Raw genomic sequence first — 6,000 nt, forward strand, 5'->3', positions numbered from 1 at the left:
CACGCCGAATGCAGAGCTGTTGCAGCGGCCAGTTACTATCGCAGCGACCAGTTACTGTCACAACGGCCCATTGCCACGATTGCTAGTCCTTGTCAGAAGTGTCGATCGGCACTTTGGCCGATGGCTCCTCAGCTGGAACCAAAGTTGTTCACATCGGTTTATACCGAGGCCTGTTCGAGGTCGAGGTGTCCAATATTTCTCCCATCGCTTGCCCCTTACTTTTCGATGTTCGAATTGCATTCCAGTTCGAGTGGTGGAAGTTATGTCGTCATCTCGATTGAGGACGGAGCTTCTGTCAGAGAGCCTTGAATGGGTTGGTGACAAAGGAGGCGAAGGAGATGGCGATGAAAAATAAAGTCCTTTTTCTTTTCGCTCGAATAAACTGAGCTCAATGTACTTTTTGTTCTACCTGTTCTTTGTGGAGGTTAGTGTGAAAATTTACAACTTCATGAAAACAGAGAATTTTCTAAGTACCTATCTTCGGTTTTTGTCCTTGTTGTTTGCTTTTTGTTTGAGTCCAGGTCGTCGTTCTAACCTTCAACCTTCTGTTGTTGCTCTTTTTGCTCGGGTTCTGCTAAGATCAATGCATATGCAGAAAGACAATAAAATAAATTTTTTTTTTGAAGTACCTGATTTCGATTTTTACTTGTGTTCGACACTTCTCGGTTTGAGCTTGAGTCGTAGTACCGAGCTATTCCCCTTGGGGGGGCTGTGGCCTATCTTGAGCTCATCGGTTGATCTTCCCGCAGTTCGGCTCCCAAGAAATTTTGAGTGAGCTCGATCTTCTGCTCGGGCCATTTACGACCCGGGTAGATCAATAGGCACTTCAAGCCTTTGACGTGAGGGCTAGTCTTCTGTTTGGGCCATTTACGACCCAAGAGGTCGAGTAGCACGCTAAGCCTTCGGTATAAGGGCTGATCTTCTGCTTGGGCCATTTACAACCCGAGAGGCTGAGTGGTGCGCCAAGCCTTCGATGCAGGGGTTGGTCTCCTACTTGGGCCATTTATAACCCGAGAGGTCGAGTGGTGCGCCTAGCCTTCGGCACAGAGGTCGGTCTCCTTCTTGGGCTGTTTATGACTTGAGAGGTCAAGTGGCGTTCAACTTGGCATGGGAGTTGACCTCCGTTCATCTCTAGAGTATGCTCCCGAGGCATCTCTAGGGTTATCTATCAGAGAAAATTCATATGGGCTCAGTCTTCAGGAGGTCGGCTCCTTCGTTCATATCCGGAATATGCTTCCGAAGGCATTTCTAAGGTTGGCTACCAGACAAAATTCGAGTGTTCTCAGTCTTCAAGAGGTTGACACTCCTATTCATCTTCGGAGTATGCTCCCCGAGGTATTTTCAGGGTTGCCTACCAGAGAAAATCCGAGTGAGCTCGGTCTTTAGGAGGTTGGCAACTTCATTCATTTCCAGAGTATGCTCCCGGAGGCATCTCTAGGGTTGACTCCTAGAAGAATTCCATGGGACTTGGTTTAAGGAGGCCCCAGGCATCCCCGGAATGTCTCCCCTATTGGGGCCCAATCATCTCCGGGGGTGACCCAAGTTAAATACATTTGTTGCGGTCGTCCGATCTGAAAGACAAAAATGCAACAAGGAGATTTTTTATGAGAGATAAGTTCGAGCTATAACGAATCTCACTGATGGTAGACACGGAGGTTGTCAGAGTTTTAAGTCTGCGAGATCGAGTGCCATCGAGGTGCTTTGCCGAGTTTTGCGCGAGGCCGGAGCACTGTACAACGAGGCATGTGACGCGCTGCGGGCTCCTCGCGACCTCATGCTGGTTGTTCCTCCCTTCTATTGATGATGATATAGCTGGGGATTGGACCCTTCCTCTAGCTCTAATCTGTTGCCACCGAATTCGGGCTAAGGTCAGAGAGCAGCTCGGATGACCCTAAGGTTGGCGGGAGATGAGCTAAGCAGGCCGGCCAAGGTGTGGGGGGTGGATCTCCTCCGGAGATGGTCTGCAAAAAAGTTTACTTGCCAGAGAGTTTTTGGCAGAGGATTTTCCGATACCTAAGTCAGAATAACGAGGCAACAATGTAGAAGAAAGAGAATTACACTAGAGTATGGTCTCTATTAGTAATATAGCGTGCGTACCTGAGGTTCCCGAGCTGTCTTTTTATATAGGGGAGCCTGTTTTGTCGTTTACTTGGGCTAACGTGGTGTACAATGATGACAGATAATGGCCAGTAGTACGATTGCGGCGTGAGAGCCAGTATGTGTGGGCGGCATACGGTATCGACCACGCATCGGATGAAAAGCTGCTGCAGCAGCTAGTCTCTATCACGATGACTCTTGTCAGGACTGTTAGTCATTGTCGGCATATGTCGATTGGCACCTCGATCGATGGATCCTTAGCTGGGGTCAAAGTTGTTCACCTCAATTTTTATCGAGATCAGTTTAATTCGAAATCGAAGTGCCTAATATTTTTTCTATTAGATTATCTATCCCCCCCCCCCCAAAAAAAAAAAAGAGAAAGAAAGGGCAAAAAAAAAAAAAGCAGCAGCAGCTATTTTTTTTTTTTTTGGTGAAAACGGCATTTCATATAGCTCTAACTTGAGTACATCCAGCCATATCAAAAGAAAGTAAACAGTACGGGGTAGGAGGAATATCTCCTACAGATGTCTATGTGACCTCCCCGAAGTGCCGGGTAACAAAAGAGGCAACCCAGTCTGCTGCACTATTTGCCTTCCGAAAAACATGTAAAGCCCGAAAATCGCTCGACTCCTGCGCCAGTTTTCGAATCTCACGGATGAGAGGATGACCATCACCATATCTGTCCGTTCCTCGAATCCACTCGATCACCACAGAGAAGTCTCCCTCAAGATATATATGCTCAGCACGGAGTACCCGCCTCGCATAGGATATCCCCTCCCAGGCTGCCCGCAGCTCCGCATCGACTGCAGTAAGTCCCGGCGCGCGGCGACACCAGCTGCTATCAAACTACCCAGATGGTCTCTGATGACAAAGCCAACTCCTCCTGACACCCCGTTCACCGACATACTACCATCGAAGTTCACTTTGAGATGACCAAGGGGTGGGGGTACCCAAGAAACTAGGGCGAACCTGGGCGCTGTGACAGCGGAAAGAGTACCCTAGGTGTCCCTGGCCATCTCAGAAGAAAACCTAATGGTAGTAGTGGTAACCTCCCTAGCAAGATGTATAGCTCTGTCCACCACCACCCTCGGGGGTAACCGTCTGCCCTCAAAGATGCTAGCATTCCTGTCCAACCAGATAGAATGAGCCAAATAAGCCCACCGGATCTCAGCCTCAACAGTACTAGGCCTCCGTATGGAAACTCTCAACCAATGAATCAAATCCTGTGTCGACTCGACTGAATGGGGCAACAAAGATGTTGATCAACTCCAGATTAACCTAGCTCTGGGGCACTGCAGGATAAAATGATCAATCATCTCCATAGTCTCCGTGCACTCCTCACAACACTGAGTGATCCTCACCCCTCGCCGTGCTAACACACTCCTGGTCGGCAGGCAACCCTATGCCACCTTCCATATGAAGAGTGCGACACGCGGGTGAATCCGCATTCTCCAAATCCATCTCCTTCTATCTGCCAGGCTGGCTCTCGGCTCAACAACATGAAAATGTCCCTGGCTCGCACCTGCGATCGCCCTGTTGGCATCCAGACTAGTCTATCCAACCCCTCCCGGGCAGATATAGGTAGAGCTAGGATCATCTCTGCCAACTGCTCCCCAAAAGCCTCCCTAATCAACTCCACCCTCCAACGGTCCCCCCCGGGCTCCATCAAATCTTTGACCCTGAGACCAACTAACCTCGATGTATCTAGTGTTGGGCAACGGGCCGTGCCGGGCCGGCCCGGCCCAGGCCCACCGGGCCCAAGGAATAAACGGGCCGTGCCTGGCCTGGCCCGCTTATGAAGCGGGCCGTGCCGGGCACGGCCCGTCCAGCACGGAACGCCAGCCCGGCCCGGCCCCAGGCCCGTCTATTGGCGGGCCGGGCCGGGCACGGCACGCCACGGGCCGTGCCAGGCACGGCCCGTAACGGGCGCAAACGGGCCGTGCCAGGCACGGCCCGCAACGGCTCCAAACGGGCCGTGCCAGGCACGGCCCGCAACGGTGGCACGGCCCGTCTGGAGAGGGGGGAGGAAAATAGCCGTTTCCAACGGCTATTTTCGGGAAAAAGACCCTTATACCCCTCCCAACAGTCCAATAACGGCTGAATTGAGGGGTATTTTGGGAAAAAAAATTTTTGGGCTTCTATAAATAGCCCATTTCTCCCTCATTCTCACCACACCAAACCAACTATTCTCTCCTTCTCTACTGCTATTATTTCTCTCTTCTAAAGTGCTCTTCTAGCAATTTAATTTTTAGTTTGTTCAAGTGCTACACAAGAGGAGGTTCCTGTTGAGAAGAGAAGGTCGCTTCTGTTGAGAGCACAAGAGGAAGCTCGGAATCTCGGCTCTGCCTCTGCCCTCCGACCCTCTACTCAATTCCTCCTTGCGGTTAGTTTTTATTTTTTGAATTAATCATAGATATGTCATCTTTTGAGGAAAGTCAGTTTGGCATTCCTCCTGTTTCTGAGGGAGAAGAAACTAATCCCCAACCCCATGTTCCTAGTTCCTCTAGAATTGGTGAACCGAGTGAAGATCAAACCTCTTCTCGTAAGAGGACTAGTGCTGTATGGAATGAATTTGATAGAGTTATGGTTGATGGAGTCTGGAAAGCTAGATGTAAAAAATGTGCCAAACTTTATAGTTGTAGTAGTAGTGGGGGAACAGGGCATTTAAAAAGACATCAAGAGAGTCATAGGATGCATGATTCTCATGCTCAAACTCAAAGTACCCTTAATATACAAGGGGGATTACTTGTAGGTAATTTTGCATGTAATCATGAAAATCAAAGAAAAGCACTTGTAAAATGGATAGTTAAGGATGAATTACCTTTTAGTTTATGTGAATCTTTTAATTTTGAAGAATATGTTCAATTAAACCTACAACCTGCTTACAAAAGAACTAGTAGGCGTACATTTAGAAGAGTAGCTATGACTAACTTTTTAGCAATGAAACAAAATTTAATTGAAATACTTTCTACTTTAAATGTAAAAATTTCATTAACTTCTGATATTTGGTCAGCATCTGTAGGTAGTAATTGTTTTATTGCCATTACTGCTCATTATATTGATAATGATTGGCAATTAAATAAACGTATTCTTGCTTTTCGTGCTTTTGATTTTCCACATTCTGGGCAACAAATTTCAAATATCATTTATCAAACTGCATGTTCATATAATATTAATGATAAAATTATGTCTATTACTTTTGATAATGCATCTAATAATAATTCTGCTGTTGCATTATTAAAAGACTCATTGCATCCCATGTTAGATGGAAATTTATTGCATATTAGATGTGCATGTCATATCTTAAATCTTTCTGTTCAAGCTGGCATGGGCATGATTCAAGATGTGATTTCAAAAATTAGAAATGCAGTTTCTTTTATTCATGCTTCAAGATCAAGACTTCAAGAATTTAAGGAATTATGCATAAATCATGGTAAACGTTTTAAAAAATTTAAACTTGATGTAATTACTCGTTGGAACTCCACATATAGCATGATACATGATGCATACCCATATAAAAACTTATTAAGTGCATATATTAATGATCGTGGATTAGGCTTTACATTGTCTGAAACTGATTGGAATAAAGGAAAAATTTTGGAAGATTTTTTGCTTAGTTTTTATAATGCTACCAATGTTCTTTCTGGTATTTATTATCCAACTTCATGTTCATTTTTACAACAAGCATATATAATTAGTCAAAAATTTGCAGAACATAGATATGATGATGTTTTAATGCCTATTATTGACCTAATGGAATCTAAATGGAATGAGTATTGGGACAAGATATGTCCTATGCATAACTTAGCTGCTGTATTTGATCCTAGAGTTAAATTAAATGGCGTGCTAATTTTACTTGATGCATACTCTGAAAATATGAATCAAGATTCTGAATCTGCTAAA

The sequence above is a fragment of the Phoenix dactylifera genome, chromosome 1 (genome assembly GCF_051530095.1).
Source record: "Phoenix dactylifera cultivar Ajwa chromosome 1, Ajwa_hap1_PhDact_Kaust_v1.1, whole genome shotgun sequence".
Taxonomy (NCBI): Eukaryota; Viridiplantae; Streptophyta; class Magnoliopsida; order Arecales; family Arecaceae; genus Phoenix; species Phoenix dactylifera.